At 44.1% G+C, this 19,719-nt stretch overlaps 13 non-coding genes and 14 pseudogenes across 13 annotated transcripts; all 27 read right to left on the bottom strand.

Moving 5' to 3' along the window:
* Positions 1-535: 535 nt before the first annotated feature.
* On the bottom strand, positions 536-654 carry LOC147922372 (5S ribosomal RNA; annotated as a pseudogene).
* Positions 655-1,049: 395 nt separating this feature from the next.
* On the bottom strand, positions 1,050-1,168 carry LOC147922373 (5S ribosomal RNA). The gene has a single exon (XR_015590084.1). It is a non-coding gene; the product is annotated as a 5S ribosomal RNA (ribosomal RNA).
* A 395-nt stretch (positions 1,169-1,563) lies between these two features.
* Positions 1,564-1,682, bottom strand: LOC147922374 (5S ribosomal RNA). Its single transcript, XR_015590207.1, has one exon. It is a non-coding gene; the product is annotated as a 5S ribosomal RNA (ribosomal RNA).
* A 765-nt stretch (positions 1,683-2,447) lies between these two features.
* Positions 2,448-2,566, bottom strand: LOC147922375 (5S ribosomal RNA; annotated as a pseudogene).
* Positions 2,567-3,330: 764 nt separating this feature from the next.
* Positions 3,331-3,449, bottom strand: LOC147922376 (5S ribosomal RNA; annotated as a pseudogene).
* Positions 3,450-4,213: 764 nt separating this feature from the next.
* LOC147922377 (5S ribosomal RNA) lies at positions 4,214-4,332 on the bottom strand (annotated as a pseudogene).
* Positions 4,333-5,096: 764 nt separating this feature from the next.
* LOC147922378 (5S ribosomal RNA) lies at positions 5,097-5,215 on the bottom strand (annotated as a pseudogene).
* A 764-nt stretch (positions 5,216-5,979) lies between these two features.
* On the bottom strand, positions 5,980-6,098 carry LOC147922379 (5S ribosomal RNA; annotated as a pseudogene).
* A 764-nt stretch (positions 6,099-6,862) lies between these two features.
* On the bottom strand, positions 6,863-6,981 carry LOC147922380 (5S ribosomal RNA; annotated as a pseudogene).
* A 395-nt stretch (positions 6,982-7,376) lies between these two features.
* Positions 7,377-7,495, bottom strand: LOC147922381 (5S ribosomal RNA). The gene has a single exon (XR_015590085.1). It is a non-coding gene; the product is annotated as a 5S ribosomal RNA (ribosomal RNA).
* A 395-nt stretch (positions 7,496-7,890) lies between these two features.
* LOC147922382 (5S ribosomal RNA) lies at positions 7,891-8,009 on the bottom strand. Its single transcript, XR_015590209.1, has one exon. It is a non-coding gene; the product is annotated as a 5S ribosomal RNA (ribosomal RNA).
* Positions 8,010-8,773: 764 nt separating this feature from the next.
* Positions 8,774-8,892, bottom strand: LOC147922383 (5S ribosomal RNA; annotated as a pseudogene).
* Positions 8,893-9,287: 395 nt separating this feature from the next.
* Positions 9,288-9,406, bottom strand: LOC147922384 (5S ribosomal RNA). The gene has a single exon (XR_015590087.1). It is a non-coding gene; the product is annotated as a 5S ribosomal RNA (ribosomal RNA).
* Positions 9,407-9,802: 396 nt separating this feature from the next.
* On the bottom strand, positions 9,803-9,921 carry LOC147922385 (5S ribosomal RNA). Its single transcript, XR_015590210.1, has one exon. It is a non-coding gene; the product is annotated as a 5S ribosomal RNA (ribosomal RNA).
* A 764-nt stretch (positions 9,922-10,685) lies between these two features.
* Positions 10,686-10,804, bottom strand: LOC147922386 (5S ribosomal RNA; annotated as a pseudogene).
* A 764-nt stretch (positions 10,805-11,568) lies between these two features.
* LOC147922387 (5S ribosomal RNA) lies at positions 11,569-11,687 on the bottom strand (annotated as a pseudogene).
* Positions 11,688-12,082: 395 nt separating this feature from the next.
* LOC147922388 (5S ribosomal RNA) lies at positions 12,083-12,201 on the bottom strand. The gene has a single exon (XR_015590088.1). It is a non-coding gene; the product is annotated as a 5S ribosomal RNA (ribosomal RNA).
* Positions 12,202-12,596: 395 nt separating this feature from the next.
* Positions 12,597-12,715, bottom strand: LOC147922389 (5S ribosomal RNA). Its single transcript, XR_015590211.1, has one exon. It is a non-coding gene; the product is annotated as a 5S ribosomal RNA (ribosomal RNA).
* Positions 12,716-13,479: 764 nt separating this feature from the next.
* Positions 13,480-13,598, bottom strand: LOC147922390 (5S ribosomal RNA; annotated as a pseudogene).
* A 395-nt stretch (positions 13,599-13,993) lies between these two features.
* LOC147922391 (5S ribosomal RNA) lies at positions 13,994-14,112 on the bottom strand. Its single transcript, XR_015590089.1, has one exon. It is a non-coding gene; the product is annotated as a 5S ribosomal RNA (ribosomal RNA).
* Positions 14,113-14,506: 394 nt separating this feature from the next.
* Positions 14,507-14,625, bottom strand: LOC147922392 (5S ribosomal RNA). Its single transcript, XR_015590212.1, has one exon. It is a non-coding gene; the product is annotated as a 5S ribosomal RNA (ribosomal RNA).
* Positions 14,626-15,389: 764 nt separating this feature from the next.
* On the bottom strand, positions 15,390-15,508 carry LOC147922393 (5S ribosomal RNA). Its single transcript, XR_015590287.1, has one exon. It is a non-coding gene; the product is annotated as a 5S ribosomal RNA (ribosomal RNA).
* Positions 15,509-16,272: 764 nt separating this feature from the next.
* Positions 16,273-16,391, bottom strand: LOC147922394 (5S ribosomal RNA; annotated as a pseudogene).
* A 764-nt stretch (positions 16,392-17,155) lies between these two features.
* On the bottom strand, positions 17,156-17,274 carry LOC147922395 (5S ribosomal RNA; annotated as a pseudogene).
* Positions 17,275-17,669: 395 nt separating this feature from the next.
* On the bottom strand, positions 17,670-17,788 carry LOC147922396 (5S ribosomal RNA). The gene has a single exon (XR_015590090.1). It is a non-coding gene; the product is annotated as a 5S ribosomal RNA (ribosomal RNA).
* A 395-nt stretch (positions 17,789-18,183) lies between these two features.
* Positions 18,184-18,302, bottom strand: LOC147922397 (5S ribosomal RNA). The gene has a single exon (XR_015590213.1). It is a non-coding gene; the product is annotated as a 5S ribosomal RNA (ribosomal RNA).
* A 764-nt stretch (positions 18,303-19,066) lies between these two features.
* LOC147922398 (5S ribosomal RNA) lies at positions 19,067-19,185 on the bottom strand (annotated as a pseudogene).
* Positions 19,186-19,719: the final 534 nt, after the last annotated feature.

The following is a 19,719-nucleotide window of genomic DNA, read 5'->3' on the forward strand; positions in this document are numbered from 1 at the left end:
ATGGTCCAATGGCACGAAGACCCATTGCCTTGCCAGAAACACTCTTGGGGCTTTCCGAAAAGGTACTACTCTCGCCCAAGCACGCTTAACTTCGGAGTTCTGATGGGATCCGGTGCATTAGTGCTGGTATGATCGCATCCGTTAGTATATATCATGCAATCGCATATATCGTTTTTTGAAAACTCAAGGGATCATTCAATGTGGGTCCCACTTGATATGTGGACCCGTTTATTCACCTTGGACGTGCTTCGAACCGCGAAAAACAAGAGATAACCATATCCGAACATAATCTTGTACTCGTAGCTAATTGTGTCGCGATCACAAAAAAACATCCGAAACACTTTTAAACGTCAAAATTCGGCCTCCAGAATGGTCCAATGGGACGAAGACCCATTGCCTTGCCGGAAACACTCTTGGGGCTTTCCGAAAAGGTATTATGGGTCGCGTGGTTCCTCACGATGTAAAAGTTACGACGTTATGTTTGTACTATATAGGCTTACGCAACAACCAAAAAAAAAAAAAAAAAAAAGAGGGAGGGATGCAACACGAGGACTTCCCAGGAGGTCACCCATCCTAGTACTACTCCCGCCCAAGCGAGCTTAACTGCAGAGTTCTGATGGGATACGGTGCATTAGTGCTGGTATGATCGCATCCGTTTGTATATATCATGCAATCGCATATATCGTTTTTTGAAAACTCAAGGGATCATTCAATGTGGGTCCCACTTGATATGTGGACCCGTTTATTCACCTTGGACGTGCTTCGAACCGCGAAAAACAAGAGATAACCATAACCGAACATAATTTTGTACTCGTAGCTAATTGTGTCGCGATCACAAAAAAACATCCGAAACACTTTTAAACGTCAAAATTCGGCCTCCAGAATGCTCCAATAGTACGAAGACCCATTGCCTTGCCAGAAACACTCTTGGGGCTTTCCGAAAAGGTATTATGGGTCGCGTGGTTCCTCACGATGTAAAAGTTACGACGTTATGTTTGTACTATATAGGCTTACGCAACAACCAAAAAAAAAAAAAAAAAAAAGAGGGAGGGATGCAACACGAGGACTTCCCGGGAGGTCACCCATCCTAGTACTACTCTCGCCCAAGCACGCTTAACTTCGGAGTTCTGATGGGATCCGGTGCATTAGTGATGGTATGATCGCATCCGTTAATATATATCATGCAATCGCATATATCGTTTTTTGAAAACTCAAGGGATCATTCAATGTGGGTCCCACTTGATATGTGGACCCGTTTATTCACCTTGGACGTGCTTCGAACCGCGAAAAACAAGAGATAACCATATCCGAACATAATCTTGTACTCGTAGCTAATTGTGTCGCGATCACAAAAAAACATCCGAAACACTTTTAAACGTCAAAATTCGGCCTCCAGAATGGTCCAATGGGACGAAGACCCATTGCCTTGCCGGAAACACTCTTGGGGCTTTCCGAAAAGGTATTATGGGTCGCGTGGTTCCTCACGATGTAAAAGTTAAGACGTTATGTTTGTACTATATAGGCTTACGCAACAACCAAAAAAAAAAAAAAAAAAAAGAGGGAGGGATGCAACACGAGGACTTCCCGGGAGGTCACCCATCCTAGTACTACTCTCGCCCAAGCACGCTTAACTGCGGAGTTCTGATGGGATACGGTGCATTAGTGCTGGTATGATCGCATCCGTTTGTATATATCATGCAATCGCATATATCGTTTTTTGAAAACTCAAGGGATCATTCATTGTGGGTCCCACTTGATATGTGGACCGGTTTATTCACCTTGGATGTGCTTCGAACCGTGAAAAACAAGAGATAACCATATCCGAACATAATTTTGTACTCGTAGCTAATTGTGGCGCGATCACAAAAAAACATCCGAAACACTTTTAAACGTCAAAATTCGGCCTCCAGAATGGTCCAATGGTACGAAGACCCATTGCCTTGCCAGAAACACTCTTGGGGCTTTCCGAAAAGGTACTACTCTCGCCCAAGCACGCTTAACTGCGGAGTTCTGATGGGATCCGGTGCATTAGTGCTGGTATGATCGCATCCGTTAGTATATATCATGCAATCGCATATATCGTTTTTTGAAAACTCAAGGGATCATTCAATGTGGGTCCCACTTGATATGTGGACCCGTTTATTCACCTTGGACGTGCTTCGAACCGCAAAAAACAAGAGATAACCATATCCGAACATAATCTTGTACTCGTAGCTAATTGTGTCGCGATCACAAAAAAACATCCGAAACACTTTTAAACGTCAAAATTCGGCCTCCAGAATGGTCCAATGGGACGAAGACCCATTGCCTTGCCGGAAACACTCTTGGGGCTTTCCGAAAAGGTATTATGGGTCGCGTGGTTCCTCACGATGTAAAAGTTACGACGTTATGTTTGTACTATATAGGCTTACGCAACAACCAAAAAAAAAAAAAAAAAAAAAGAGGGAGGGATGCAACACGAGGACTTCCCGGGAGGTCACCCATCCTAGTACTACTCCCGCCCAAGCGCGCTTAACTGCAGAGTTCTGATGGGATACGGTGCATTAGTGCTGGTATGATCGCATCCGTTTGTATATATCATGCAATCGCATATATCGTTTTTTGAAAACTCAAGGGATCATTCAATGTGGGTCCCACTTGATATGTGGACCCGTTTATTCACCTTGGACGTGCTTCGAACCGCGAAAAACAAGAGATAACCATATCCGAACATAATTTTGTACTCGTAGCTAATTGTGTCGCGATCACAAAAAAACATCCGAAACACTTTTAAACGTCAAAATTCGGCCTCCAGAATGGTCCAATGGTACGAAGACCCATTGCCTTGCCAGAAACACTCTTGGGGCTTTCCGAAAAGGTACTACTCTCGCCCAAGCACGCTTAACTGCGGAGTTCTGATGGGATCCGGTGCATTAGTGCTGGTATGATCGCATCCGTTAGTATATATCATGCAATCGCATATATCGTTTTTTGAAAACTCAAGGGATCATTCAATGTGGGTCCCACTTGATATGTGGACCCGTTTATTCACCTTGGACGTGCTTCGAACCGCGAAAAACAAGAGATAACCATATCCGAACATAATTTTGTACTCGTAGCTAATTGTGTCGCGATCACAAAAAAACATCCGAAACACTTTTAAACGTCAAAATTCGGCCTCCAGAATGGTCCAATGGGACGAAGACCCATTGCCTTGCCGGAAACACTCTTGGGGCTTTCCGAAAAGGTATTATGGGTCGCGTGGTTCCTCACGATGTAAAAGTTACGACGTTATGTTTGTACTATATAGGCTTACGCAACAACCAAAAAAAAAAAAAAAAAAAAGAGGGAGGGATGCAACACGAGGACTTCCCGGGAGGTCACCCATCCTAGTACTACTCCCGCCCAAGCGCGCTTAACTGCAGAGTTCTGATGGGATACGGTGCATTAGTGCTGGTATGATCGCATCCGTTTGTATATATCATGCAATCGCATATATCGTTTTTTGAAAACTCAAGGGATCATTCAATGTGGGTCCCACTTGATATGTGGACCCGTTTATTCACCTTGGACGTGCTTCGAACCGCGAAAAACAAGAGATAACCATATCCGAACATAATTTTGTACTCGTAGCTAATTGTGTCGCGATCACAAAAAAACATCCGAAACACTTTTAAACGTCAAAATTCGGCCTCCAGAATGGTCCAATGGTACGAAGACCCATTGCCTTGCCAGAAACACTCTTGGGGCTTTCCGAAAAGGTACTACTCTCGCCCAAGCACGCTTAACTGCGGAGTTCTGATGGGATCCGGTGCATTAGTGCTGGTATGATCGCATCCGTTAGTATATATCATGCAATCGCATATATCGTTTTTTGAAAACTCAAGGGATCATTCAATGTGGGTCCCACTTGATATGTGGACCCGTTTATTCACCTTGGACGTGCTTCGAACCGCAAAAAACAAGAGATAACCATATCCGAACATAATCTTGTACTCGTAGCTAATTGTGTCGCGATCACAAAAAAACATCCGAAACACTTTTAAACGTCAAAATTCGGCCTCCAGAATGGTCCAATGGGACGAAGACCCATTGCCTTGCCGGAAACACTCTTGGGGCTTTCCGAAAAGGTATTATGGGTCGCGTGGTTCCTCACGATGTAAAAGTTACGACGTTATGTTTGTACTATATAGGCTTACGCAACAACCAAAAAAAAAAAAAAAAAAAAGAGGGAGGGATGCAACACGAGGACTTCCCGGGAGGTCACCCATCCTAGTACTACTCCCGCCCAAGCGCGCTTAACTGCAGAGTTCTGATGGGATACGGTGCATTAGTGCTGGTATGATCGCATCCGTTTGTATATATCATGCAATCGCATATATCGTTTTTTGAAAACTCAAGGGATCATTCAATGTGGGTCCCACTTGATATGTGGACCCGTTTATTCACCTTGGACGTGCTTCGAACCGCGAAAAACAAGAGATAACCATATCCGAACATAATTTTGTACTCGTAGCTAATTGTGTCGCGATCACAAAAAAACATCCGAAACACTTTTAAACGTCAAAATTCGGCCTCCAGAATGGTCCAATGGTACGAAGACCCATTGCCTTGCCAGAAACACTCTTGGGGCTTTCCGAAAAGGTACTACTCTCGCCCAAGCACGCTTAACTGCGGAGTTCTGATGGGATCCGGTGCATTAGTGCTGGTATGATCGCATCCGTTAGTATATATCATGCAATCGCATATATCGTTTTTTGAAAACTCAAGGGATCATTCAATGTGGGTCCCACTTGATATGTGGACCCGTTTATTCACCTTGGACGTGCTTCGAACCGCGAAAAACAAGAGATAACCATATCCGAACATAATCTTGTACTCGTAGCTAATTGTGTCGCGATCACAAAAAAACATCCGAAACACTTTTAAACGTCAAAATTCGGCCTCCAGAATGGTCCAATGGGACGAAGACCCATTGCCTTGCCGGAAACACTCTTGGGGCTTTCCGAAAAGGTATTATGGGTCGCGTGGTTCCTCACGATGTAAAAGTTACGACGTTATGTTTGTACTATATAGGCTTACGCAACAACCAAAAAAAAAAAAAAAAAAAAGAGGGAGGGATGCAACACGAGGACTTCCCGGGAGGTCACCCATCCTAGTACTACTCCCGCCCAAGCGCGCTTAACTGCAGAGTTCTGATGGGATACGGTGCATTAGTGCTGGTATGATCGCATCCGTTTGTATATATCATGCAATCGCATATATCGTTTTTTGAAAACTCAAGGGATCATTCAATGTGGGTCCCACTTGATATGTGGACCCGTTTATTCACCTTGGACGTGCTTCGAACCGCGAAAAACAAGAGATAACCATATCCGAACATAATTTTGTACTCGTAGCTAATTGTGTCGCGATCACAAAAAAACATCCGAAACACTTTTAAACGTCAAAATTCGGCCTCCAGAATGGTCCAATGGTACGAAGACCCATTGCCTTGCCAGAAACACTCTTGGGGCTTTCCGAAAAGGTACTACTCTCGCCCAAGCACGCTTAACTGCGGAGTTCTGATGGGATCCGGTGCATTAGTGCTGGTATGATCGCATCCGTTAGTATATATCATGCAATCGCATATATCGTTTTTTGAAAACTCAAGGGATCATTCAATGTGGGTCCCACTTGATATGTGGACCCGTTTATTCACCTTGGACGTGCTTCGAACCGCGAAAAACAAGAGATAACCATATCCGAACATAATCTTGTACTCGTAGCTAATTGTGTCGCGATCACAAAAAAACATCCGAAACACTTTTAAACGTCAAAATTCGGCCTCCAGAATGGTCCAATGGGACGAAGACCCATTGCCTTGCCAGAAACACTCTTGGGGCTTTCCGAAAAGGTATTATGGGTCGCGTGGTTCCTCACGATGTAAAAGTTACGACGTTATGTTTGTACTATATAGGCTTACGCAACAACCAAAAAAAAAAAAAAAAAAAAGAGGGAGGGATGCAACACGAGGACTTCCCGGGAGGTCACCCATCCTAGTACTACTCCCGCCCAAGCGCGCTTAACTGCAGAGTTCTGATGGGATACGGTGCATTAGTGCTGGTATGATCGCATCCGTTTGTATATATCATGCAATCGCATATATCGTTTTTTGAAAACTCAAGGGATCATTCAATGTGGGTCCCACTTGATATGTGGACCCGTTTATTCACCTTGGACGTGCTTCGAACCGCGAAAAACAAGAGATAACCATATCCGAACATAATTTTGTACTCGTAGCTAATTGTGTCGCGATCACAAAAAAACATCCGAAACACTTTTAAACGTCAAAATTCGGCCTCCAGAATGGTCCAATGGTACGAAGACCCATTGCCTTGCCAGAAACACTCTTGGGGCTTTCCGAAAAGGTACTACTCTCGCCCAAGCACGCTTAACTGCGGAGTTCTGATGGGATCCGGTGCATTAGTGCTGGTATGATCGCATCCGTTAGTATATATCATGCAATCGCATATATCGTTTTTTGAAAACTCAAGGGATCATTCAATGTGGGTCCCACTTGATATGTGGACCCGTTTATTCACCTTGGACGTGCTTCGAACCGCGAAAAACAAGAGATAACCATATCCGAACATAATCTTGTACTCGTAGCTAATTGTGTCGCGATCACAAAAAAACATCCGAAACACTTTTAAACGTCAAAATTCGGCCTCCAGAATGGTCCAATGGGACGAAGACCCATTGCCTCGCCGGAAACACTCTTGGGGCTTTCCGAAAAGGTATTATGGGTCGCGTGGTTCCTCACGATGTAAAAGTTACGACGTTATGTTTGTACTATATAGGCTTACGCAACAACCAAAAAAAAAAAAAAAAAAAAGAGGGAGGGATGCAACACGAGGACTTCCCGGGAGGTCACCCATCCTAGTACTACTCCCGCCCAAGCGCGCTTAACTGCAGAGTTCTGATGGGATACGGTGCATTAGTGCTGGTATGATCGCATCCGTTTGTATATATCATGCAATCGCATATATCGTTTTTTGAAAACTCAAGGGATCATTCAATGTGGGTCCCACTTGATATGTGGACCCGTTTATTCACCTTGGACGTGCTTCGAACCGCGAAAAACAAGAGATAACCATATCCGAACATAATTTTGTACTCGTAGCTAATTGTGTCGCGATCACAAAAAAACATCCGAAACACTTTTAAACGTCAAAATTCGGCCTCCAGAATGCTCCAATGGTACGAAGACCCATTGCCTTGCCAGAAACACTCTTGGGGCTTTCCGAAAAGGTATTATGGGTCGCGTGGTTCCTCACGATGTAAAAGTTACGACGTTATGTTTGTACTATATAGGCTTACGCAACAACCAAAAAAAAAAAAAAAAAAAAGAGGGAGGGATGCAACACGAGGACTTCCCGGGAGGTCACCCATCCTAGTACTACTCTCGCCCAAGCACGCTTAACTTCGGAGTTCTGATGGGATCCGGTGCATTAGTGATGGTATGATCGCATCCGTTAATATATATCATGCAATCGCATATATCGTTTTTTGAAAACTCAAGGGATCATTCAATGTGGGTCCCACTTGATATGTGGACCCGTTTATTCACCTTGGACGTGCTTCGAACCGCGAAAAACAAGAGATAACCATATCCGAACATAATCTTGTACTCGTAGCTAATTGTGTCGCGATCACAAAAAAACATCCGAAACACTTTTAAACGTCAAAATTCGGCCTCCAGAATGGTCCAATGGGACGAAGACCCATTGCCTTGCCGGAAACACTCTTGGGGCTTTCCGAAAAGGTATTATGGGTCGCGTGGTTCCTCACGATGTAAAAGTTACGACGTTATGTTTGTACTATATAGGCTTACGCAACAACCAAAAAAAAAAAAAAAAAAAAGAGGGAGGGATGCAACACGAGGACTTCCCGGGAGGTCACCCATCCTAGTACTACTCTCGCCCAAGCACGCTTAACTGCGGAGTTCTGATGGGATACGGTGCATTAGTGCTGGTATGATCGCATCCGTTTGTATATATCATGCAATCGCATATATCGTTTTTTGAAAACTCAAGGGATCATTCATTGTGGGTCCCACTTGATATGTGGACCGGTTTATTCACCTTGGATGTGCTTCGAACCGTGAAAAACAAGAGATAACCATATCCGAACATAATTTTGTACTCGTAGCTAATTGTGGCGCGATCACAAAAAAACATCCGAAACACTTTTAAACGTCAAAATTCGGCCTCCAGAATGGTCCAATGGTACGAAGACCCATTGCCTTGCCAGAAACACTCTTGGGGCTTTCCGAAAAGGTACTACTCTCGCCCAAGCACGCTTAACTGCGGAGTTCTGATGGGATCCGGTGCATTAGTGCTGGTATGATCGCATCCGTTAGTATATATCATGCAATCGCATATATCGTTTTTTGAAAACTCAAGGGATCATTCAATGTGGGTCCCACTTGATATGTGGACCCGTTTATTCACCTTGGACGTGCTTCGAACCGCGAAAAACAAGAGATAACCATATCCGAACATAATCTTGTACTCGTAGCTAATTGTGTCGCGATCACAAAAAAACATCCGAAACACTTTTAAACGTCAAAATTCGGCCTCCAGAATGGTCCAATGGGACGAAGACCCATTGCCTTGCCGGAAACACTCTTGGGGCTTTCCGAAAAGGTATTATGGGTCGCGTGGTTCCTCACGATGTAAAAGTTACGACGTTATGTTTGTACTATATAGGCTTACGCAACAACCAAAAAAAAAAAAAAAAAAAAGAGGGAGGGATGCAACACGAGGACTTCCCGGGAGGTCACCCATCCTAGTACTACTCCCGCCCAAGCGCGCTTAACTGCAGAGTTCTGATGGGATACGGTGCATTAGTGCTGGTATGATCGCATCCGTTTGTATATATCATGCAATCGCATATATCGTTTTTTGAAAACTCAAGGGATCATTCAATGTGGGTCCCACTTGATATGTGGACCCGTTTATTCACCTTGGACGTGCTTCGAACCGCGAAAAACAAGAGATAACCATATCCGAACATAATTTTGTACTCGTAGCTAATTGTGTCGCGATCACAAAAAAACATCCGAAACACTTTTAAACGTCAAAATTCGGCCTCCAGAATGCTCCAATGGTACGAAGACCCATTGCCTTGCCAGAAACACTCTTGGGGCTTTCCGAAAAGGTATTATGGGTCGCGTGGTTCCTCACGATGTAAAAGTTACGACGTTATGTTTGTACTATATAGGCTTACGCAACAACCAAAAAAAAAAAAAAAAAAAAGAGGGAGGGATGCAACACGAGGACTTCCCGGGAGGTCACCCATCCTAGTACTACTCTCGCCCAAGCACGCTTAACTTCGGAGTTCTGATGGGATCCGGTGCATTAGTGATGGTATGATCGCATCCGTTAATATATATCATGCAATCGCATATATCGATTTTTGAAAACTCAAGGGATCATTCAATGTGGGTCCCACTTGATATGTGGACCCGTTTATTCACCTTGGACGTGCTTCGAACCGCGAAAAACAAGAGATAACCATATCCGAACATAATCTTGTACTCGTAGCTAATTGTGTCGCGATCACAAAAAAACATCCGAAACACTTTTAAACGTCAAAATTCGGCCTCCAGAATGGTCCAATGGGACGAAGACCCATTGCCTTGCCGGAAACACTCTTGGGGCTTTCCGAAAAGGTATTATGGGTCGCGTGGTTCCTCACGATGTAAAAGTTACGACGTTATGTTTGTACTATATAGGCTTACGCAACAACCAAAAAAAAAAAAAAAAAAAAAGAGGGAGGGATGCAACACGAGGACTTCCCGGGAGGTCACCCATCCTAGTACTACTCTCGCCCAAGCACGCTTAACTGCGGAGTTCTGATGGGATACGGTGCATTAGTGCTGGTATGATCGCATCCGTTTGTATATATCATGCAATCGCATATATCGTTTTTTGAAAACTCAAGGGATCATTCATTGTGGGTCCCACTTGATATGTGGACCGGTTTATTCACCTTGGATGTGCTTCGAACCGTGAAAAACAAGAGATAACCATATCCGAACATAATTTTGTACTCGTAGCTAATTGTGGCGCGATCACAAAAAAACATCCGAAACACTTTTAAACGTCAAAATTCGGCCTCCAGAATGGTCCAATGGTACGAAGACCCATTGCCTTGCCAGAAACACTCTTGGGGCTTTCCGAAAAGGTACTACTCTCGCCCAAGCACGCTTAACTGCGGAGTTCTGATGGGATCCGGTGCATTAGTGCTGGTATGATCGCATCCGTTAGTATATATCATGCAATCGCATATATCGTTTTTTGAAAACTCAAGGGATCATTCAATGTGGGTCCCACTTGATATTGGGACCCGTTTATTCACCTTGGACGTGCTTCGAACCGCGAAAAACAAGAGATAACCATATCCGAACATAATCTTGTACTCGTAGCTAATTGTGTCGCGATCACAAAAAAACATCCGAAACACTTTTAAACGTCAAAATTCGGCCTCCAGAATGGTCCAATGGGACGAAGACCCATTGCCTTGCCAGAAACACTCTTGGGGCTTTCCGAAAAGGTATTATGGGTCGCGTGGTTCCTCACGATGTAAAAGTTACGACGTTATGTTTGTACTATATAGGCTTACGCAACAACCAAAAAAAAAAAAAAAAAAAAGAGGGAGGGATGCAACACGAGGACTTCCCGGGAGGTCACCCATCCTAGTACTACTCCCGCCCAAGCGCGCTTAACTGCAGAGTTCTGATGGGATACGGTGCATTAGTGCTGGTATGATCGCATCCGTTTGTATATATCATGCAATCGCATATATCGTTTTTTGAAAACTCAAGGGATCATTCAATGTGGGTCCCACTTGATATGTGGACCCGTTTATTCACCTTGGACGTGCTTCGAACCGCGAAAAACAAGAGATAACCATATCCGAACATAATTTTGTACTCGTAGCTAATTGTGTCGCGATCACAAAAAAACATCCGAAACACTTTTAAACGTCAAAATTCGGCCTCCAGAATGGTCCAATGGTACGAAGACCCATTGCCTTGCCAGAAACACTCTTGGGGCTTTCCGAAAAGGTACTACTCTCGCCCAAGCACGCTTAACTGCGGAGTTCTGATGGGATCCGGTGCATTAGTGCTGGTATGATCGCATCCGTTAGTATATATCATGCAATCGCATATATCGTTTTTTGAAAACTCAAGGGATCATTCAATGTGGGTCCCACTTGATATGTGGACCCGTTTATTCACCTTGGACGTGCTTCGAACCGCGAAAAACAAGAGATAACCATATCCGAACATAATCTTGTACTCGTAGCTAATTGTGTCGCGATCACAAAAAAACATCCGAAACACTTTTAAACGTCAAAATTCGGCCTCCAGAATGGTCCAATGGGACGAAGACCCATTGCCTCGCCGGAAACACTCTTGGGGCTTTCCGAAAAGGTATTATGGGTCGCGTGGTTCCTCACGATGTAAAAGTTACGACGTTATGTTTGTACTATATAGGCTTACGCAACAACCAAAAAAAAAAAAAAAAAAAAGAGGGAGGGATGCAACACGAGGACTTCCCGGGAGGTCACCCATCCTAGTACTACTCCCGCCCAAGCGCGCTTAACTGCAGAGTTCTGATGGGATACGGTGCATTAGTGCTGGTATGATCGCATCCGTTTGTATATATCATGCAATCGCATATATCGTTTTTTGAAAACTCAAGGGATCATTCAATGTGGGTCCCACTTGATATGTGGACCCGTTTATTCACCTTGGACGTGCTTCGAACCGCGAAAAACAAGAGATAACCATATCCGAACATAATTTTGTACTCGTAGCTAATTGTGTCGCGATCACAAAAAAACATCCGAAACACTTTTAAACGTCAAAATTCGGCCTCCAGAATGCTCCAATGGTACGAAGACCCATTGCCTTGCCAGAAACACTCTTGGGGCTTTCCGAAAAGGTATTATGGGTCGCGTGGTTCCTCACGATGTAAAAGTTACGACGTTATGTTTGTACTATATAGGCTTACGCAACAACCAAAAAAAAAAAAAAAAAAAAGAGGGAGGGATGCAACACGAGGACTTCCCGGGAGGTCACCCATCCTAGTACTACTCTCGCCCAAGCACGCTTAACTTCGGAGTTCTGATGGGATCCGGTGCATTAGTGATGGTATGATCGCATCCGTTAATATATATCATGCAATCGCATATATCGTTTTTTGAAAACTCAAGGGATCATTCAATGTGGGTCCCACTTGATATGTGGACCCGTTAATTCACCTTGGACGTGCTTCGAACCGCGAAAAACAAGAGATAACCATATCCGAACATAATCTTGTACTCGTAGCTAATTGTGTCGCGATCACAAAAAAACATCCGAAACACTTTTAAACGTCAAAATTCGGCCTCCAGAATGGTCCAATGGGACGAAGACCCATTGCCTTGCCGGAAACACTCTTGGGGCTTTCCGAAAAGGTATTATGGGTCGCGTGGTTCCTCACGATGTAAAAGTTACGACGTTATGTTTGTACTATATAGGCTTACGCAACAACCAAAAAAAAAAAAAAAAAAAAGAGGGAGGGATGCAACACGAGGACTTCCCGGGAGGTCACCCATCCTAGTACTACTCTCGCCCAAGCACGCTTAACTGCGGAGTTCTGATGGGATACGGTGCATTAGTGCTGGTATGATCGCATCCGTTTGTATATATCATGCAATCGCATATATCGTTTTTTGAAAACTCAAGGGATCATTCATTGTGGGTCCCACTTGATATGTGGACCGGTTTATTCACCTTGGATGTGCTTCGAACCGTGAAAAACAAGAGATAACCATATCCGAACATAATTTTGTACTCGTAGCTAATTGTGGCGCGATCACAAAAAAACATCCGAAACACTTTTAAACGTCAAAATTCGGCCTCCAGAATGGTCCAATGGTACGAAGACCCATTGCCTTGCCAGAAACACTCTTGGGGCTTTCCGAAAAGGTACTACTCTCGCCCAAGCACGCTTAACTGCGGAGTTCTGATGGGATCCGGTGCATTAGTGCTGGTATGATCGCATCCGTTAGTATATATCATGCAATCGCATATATCGTTTTTTGAAAACTCAAGGGATCATTCAATGTGGGTCCCACTTGATATGTGGACCCGTTTATTCACCTTGGACGTGCTTCGAACCGCGAAAAACAAGAGATAACCATATCCGAACATAATCTTGTACTCGTAGCTAATTGTGTCGCGATCACAAAAAAACATCCGAAACACTTTTAAACGTCAAAATTCGGCCTCCAGAATGGTCCAATGGGACGAAGACCCATTGCCTTGCCGGAAACACTCTTGGGGCTTTCCGAAAAGGTATTATGGGTCGCGTGGTTCCTCACGATGTAAAAGTTACGACGTTATGTTTGTACTATATAGGCTTACGCAACAACCAAAAAAAAAAAAAAAAAAAAGAGGGAGGGATGCAACACGAGGACTTCCCGGGAGGTCACCCATCCTAGTACTACTCCCGCCCAAGCGCGCTTGACTGCAGAGTTCTGATGGGATACGGTGCATTAGTGCTGGTATGATCGCATCCGTTTGTATATATCATGCAATCGCATATATCGTTTTTTGAAAACTCAAGGGATCATTCAATGTGGGTCCCACTTGATATGTGGACCCGTTTATTCACCTTGGACGTGCTTCGAACCGCGAAAAACAAGAGATAACCATATCCGAACATAATTTTGTACTCGTAGCTAATTGTGTCGCGATCACAAAAAAACATCCGAAACACTTTTAAACGTCAAAATTCGGCCTCCAGAATGCTCCAATGGTACGAAGACCCATTGCCTTGCCAGAAACACTCTTGGGGCTTTCCGAAAAGGTATTATGGGTCGCGTGGTTCCTCACGATGTAAAAGTTACGACGTTATGTTTGTACTATATAGGCTTACGCAACAACCAAAAAAAAAAAAAAAAAAAAGAGGGAGGGATGCAACACGAGGACTTCCCGGGAGGTCACCCATCCTAGTACTACTCTCGCCCAAGCACGCTTAACTTCGGAGTTCTGATGGGATCCGGTGCATTAGTGATGGTATGATCGCATCCGTTAATATATATCATGCAATCGCATATATCGTTTTTTGAAAACTCAAGGGATCATTCAATGTGGGTCCCACTTGATATGTGGACCCGTTTATTCACCTTGGACGTGCTTCGAACCGCGAAAAACAAGAGATAACCATATCCGAACATAATCTTGTACTCGTAGCTAATTGTGTCGCGATCACAAAAAAACATCCGAAACACTTTTAAACGTCAAAATTCGGCCTCCAGAATGGTCCAATGGGACGAAGACCCATTGCCTTGCCGGAAACACTCTTGGGGCTTTCCGAAAAGGTATTATGGGTCGCGTGGTTCCTCACGATGTAAAAGTTACGACGTTATGTTTGTACTATATAGGCTTACGCAACAACCAAAAAAAAAAAAAAAAAAAGAGGGAGGGATGCAACACGAGGACTTCCCGGGAGGTCACCCATCCTAGTACTACTCTCGCCCAAGCACGCTTAACTGCGGAGTTCTGATGGGATACGGTGCATTAGTGCTGGTATGATCGCATCCGTTTGTATATATCATGCAATCGCATATATCGTTTTTTGAAAACTCAAGGGATCATTCATTGTGGGTCCCACTTGATATGTGGACCGGTTTATTCACCTTGGATGTGCTTCGAACCGTGAAAAACAAGAGATAACCATATCCGAACATAATTTTGTACTCGTAGCTAATTGTGGCGCGATCACAAAAAAACATCCGAAACACTTTTAAACGTCAAAATTCGGCCTCCAGAATGGTCCAATGGTACGAAGACCCATTGCCTTGCCAGAAACACTCTTGGGGCTTTCCGAAAAGGTACTACTCTCGCCCAAGCACGCTTAACTGCGGAGTTCTGATGGGATCCGGTGCATTAGTGCTGGTATGATCGCATCCGTTAGTATATATCATGCAATCGCATATATCGTTTTTTGAAAACTCAAGGGATCATTCAATGTGGGTCCCACTTGATATGTGGACCCGTTTATTCACCTTGGACGTGCTTCGAACCGCGAAAAACAAGAGATAACCATATCCGAACATAATCTTGTACTCGTAGCTAATTGTGTCGCGATCACAAAAAAACATCCGAAACACTTTTAAACGTCAAAATTCGGCCTCCAGAATGGTCCAATGGGACGAAGACCCATTGCCTTGCCGGAAACACTCTTGGGGCTTTCCGAAAAGGTATTATGGGTCGCGTGGTTCCTCACGATGTAAAAGTTACGACGTTATGTTTGTACTATATAGGCTTACGCAACAACCAAAAAAAAAAAAAAAAAAAAGAGGGAGGGATGCAACACGAGGACTTCCCGGGAGGTCACCCATCCTAGTACTACTCCCGCCCAAGCACGCTTAACTGCAGAGTTCTGATGGGATACGGTGCATTAGTGCTGGTATGATCGCATCCGTTTGTATATATCATGCAATCGCATATATCGTTTTTTGAAAACTCAAGGGATCATTCAATGTGGGTCCCACTTGATATGTGGACCCGTTTATTCACCTTGGACGTGCTTCGAACCGCGAAAAACAAGAGATAACCATATCCGAACATAATTTTGTACTCGTAGCTAATTGTGTCGCGATCACAAAAAAACATCCGAAACACTTTTAAACGTCAAAATTCGGCCTCCAGAATGGTCCAATGGTACGAAGACCCATTGCCTTGCCAGAAACACTCTTGGGGCTTTCCGAAAAGGTACTACTCTCGCCCAAGCACGCTTAACTGCGGAGTTCTGATGGGATCCGGTGCATTAGTGCTGGTATGATCGCATCCGTTAGTATATATCATGCAATCGCATATATCGTTTTTTGAAAACTCAAGGGATCATTCAATGTGGGTCCCACTTGATATGTGGACCCGTTTATTCACCTTGGACGTGCTTCGAACCGCGAAAAACAAGAGATAACCATATCCGAACATAATCTTGTACTCGTAGCTAATTGTGTCGCGATCACAAAAAAACATCCGAAACACTTTTAAACGTCAAAATTCGGCCTCCAGAATGGTCCAATGGGACGAAGACCCATTGCCTTGCCGGAAACACTCTTGGGGCTTTCCGAAAAGGTATTATGGGTCGCGTGGTTCCTCACGATGTAAAAGTTACGACGTTATGTTTGTACTATATAGGCTTACGCAACAACCAAAAAAAAAAAAAAAAAAAAGAGGGAGGGATGCAACACGAGGACTTCCCGGGAGGTCACCCATCCTAGTACTACTCCCGCCCAAGCGCGCTTAACTGCAGAGTTCTGATGGGATACGGTGCATTAGTGCTGGTATGATCGCATCCGTTTGTATATATCATGCAATCGCATATATCGTTTTTTGAAAACTCAAGGGATCATTCAATGTGGGTCCCACTTGATATGTGGACCCGTTTATTCACCTTGGACGTGCTTCGAACCGCGAAAAACAAGAGATAACCATATCCGAACATAATTTTGTACTCGTAGCTAATTGTGTCGCGATCACAAAAAAACATCCGAAACACTTTTAAACGTCAAAATTCGGCCTCCAGAATGGTCCAATGGTACGAAGACCCATTGCCTTGCCAGAAACACTCTTGGGGCTTTCCGAAAAGGTACTACTCTCGCCCAAGCACGCTTAACTGCGGAGTTCTGATGGGATCCGGTGCATTAGTGCTGGTATGATCGCATCCGTTAGTATATATCATGCAATCGCATATATCGTTTTTTGAAAACTCAAGGGATCATTCAATGTGGGTCCCACTTGATATGTGGACCCGTTTATTCACCTTGGACGTGCTTCGAACCGCGAAAAACAAGAGATAACCATATCCGAACATAATCTTGTACTCGTAGCTAATTGTGTCGCGATCACAAAAAAACATCCGAAACACTTTTAAACGTCAAAATTCGGCCTCCAGAATGGTCCAATGGGACGAAGACCCATTGCCTTGCCGGAAACACTCTTGGGGCTTTCCGAAAAGGTATTATGGGTCGCGTGGTTCCTCACGATGTAAAAGTTACGACGTTATGTTTGTACTATATAGGCTTACGCAACAACCAAAAAAAAAAAAAAAAAAAAGAGGGAGGGATGCAACACGAGGACTTCCCGGGAGGTCACCCATCCTAGTACTACTCCCGCCCAAGCGCGCTTAACTGCAGGGTTCTGATGGGATACGGTGCATTAGTGCTGGTATGATCGCATCCGTTTGTATATATCATGCAATCGCATATATCGTTTTTTGAAAACTCAAGGGATCATTCAATGTGGGTCCCACTTGATATGTGGACCCGTTTATTCACCTTGGACGTGCTTCGAACCGCGAAAAACAAGAGATAACCATATCCGAACATAATTTTGTACTCGTAGCTAATTGTGGCGCGATCACAAAAAAACATCCGAAACACTTTTAAACGTCAAAATTCGGCCTCCAGAATGCTCCAATGGTACGAAGACCCATTGCCTTGCCAGAAACACTCTTGGGGCTTTCCGAAAAGGTATTATGGGTCGCGTGGTTCCTCACGATGTAAAAGTTACGACGTTATGTTTGTACTATATAGGCTTACGCAACAACCAAAAAAAAAAAAAAAAAAAAGAGGGAGGGATGCAACACGAGGACTTCCCGGGAGGTCACCCATCCTAGTACTACTCTCGCCCAAGCACGCTTAACTTCGGAGTTCTGATGGGATCCGGTGCATTAGTGATGGTATGATCGCATCCGTTAATATATATCATGCAATCGCATATATCGTTTTTTGAAAACTCAAGGGATCATTCAATGTGGGTCCCACTTGATATGTGGACCCGTTTATTCACCTTGGACGTGCTTCGAACCGCGAAAAACAAGAGATAACCATATCCGAACATAATCTTGTACTCGTAGCTAATTGTGTCGCGATCACAAAAAAACATCCGAAACACTTTTAAACGTCAAAATTCGGCCTCCAGAATGGTCCAATGGGACGAAGACCCATTGCCTTGCCGGAAACACTCTTGGGGCTTTCCGAAAAGGTATTATGGGTCGCGTGGTTCCTCACGATGTAAAAGTTACGACGTTATGTTTGTACTATATAGGCTTACGCAACAACCAAAAAAAAAAAAAAAAAAAAGAGGGAGGGATGCAACACGAGGACTTCCCGGGAGGTCACCCATCCTAGTACTACTCTCGCCCAAGCACGCTTAACTGCGGAGTTCTGATGGGATACGGTGCATTAGTGCTGGTATGATCGCATCCGTTTGTATATATCATGCAATCGCATATATCGTTTTTTGAAAACTCAAGGGATCATTCATTGTGGGTCCCACTTGATATGTGGACCGGTTTATTCACCTTGGATGTGCTTCGAACCGTGAAAAACAAGAGATAACCATATCCGAACATAATTTTGTACTCGTAGCTAATTGTGGCGCGATCACAAAAAAACATCCGAAACACTTTTAAACGTCAAAATTCGGCCTCCAGAATGGTCCAATGGTACGAAGACCCATTGCCTTGCCAGAAACACTCTTGGGGCTTTCCGAAAAGGTACTACTCTCGCCCAAGCACGCTTAACTGCGGAGTTCTGATGGGATCCGGTGCATTAGTGCTGGTATGATCGCATCCGTTAGTATATATCATGCAATCGCATATATCGTTTTTTGAAAACTCAAGGGATCATTCAATGTGGGTCCCACTTGATATGTGGACCCGTTTATTCACCTTGGACGTGCTTCGAACCGCGAAAAACAAGAGATAACCATATCCGAACATAATCTTGTACTCGTAGCTAATTGTGTCGCGATCACAAAAAAACATCCGAAACACTTTTAAACGTCAAAATTCGGCCTCCAGAATGGTCCAATGGGACGAAGACCCATTGCCTTGCCGGAAACACTCTTGGGGCTTTCCGAAAAGGTATTATGGGTCGCGTGGTTCCTCACGATGTAAAAGTTACGACGTTATGTTTGTACTATATAGGCTTACGCAACAACCAAAAAAAAAAAAAAAAAAAAGAGGGAGGGATGCAACACGAGGACTTCCCGGGAGGTCACCCATCCTAGTACTACTCCCGCCCAAGCGCGCTTAACTGCAGAGTTCTGATGGGATACGGTGCATTAGTGCTGGTATGATCGCATCCGTTTGTATATATCATGCAATCGCATATATCGTTTTTTGAAAACTCAAGGGATCATTCAATGTGGGTCCCACTTGATATGTGGACCCGTTTATTCACCTTGGACGTGCTTCGAACCGCGAAAAACAAGAGATAACCATATCCGAACATAATTTTGTACTCGTAGCTAATTGTGTCGCGATCACAAAAAAACATCCGAAACACTTTTAAACGTCAAAATTCGGCCTCCAGAATGGTCCAATGGTACGAAGACCCATTGCCTTGCCAGAAACACTCTTGGGGCTTTCCGAAAAGGTACTACTCTCGCCCAAGCACGCTTAACTGCGGAGTTCTGATGGGATCCGGTGCATTAGTGCTGGTATGATCGCATCCGTTAGTATATATCATGCAATCGCATATATCGTTTTTTGAAAACTCAAGGGATCATTCAATGTGGGTCCCACTTGATATGTGGACCCGTTTATTCACCTTGGACGTGCTTCGAACCGCGAAAAACAAGAGATAACCATATCCGAACATAATCTTGTACTCGTAGCT

This window comes from Camelina sativa, chromosome 18 (assembly GCF_030686135.1).
Source record: "Camelina sativa cultivar CO46 ecotype springtype chromosome 18, ASM3068613v1".
In the NCBI taxonomy this organism is placed as follows: domain Eukaryota; kingdom Viridiplantae; phylum Streptophyta; class Magnoliopsida; order Brassicales; family Brassicaceae; genus Camelina; species Camelina sativa.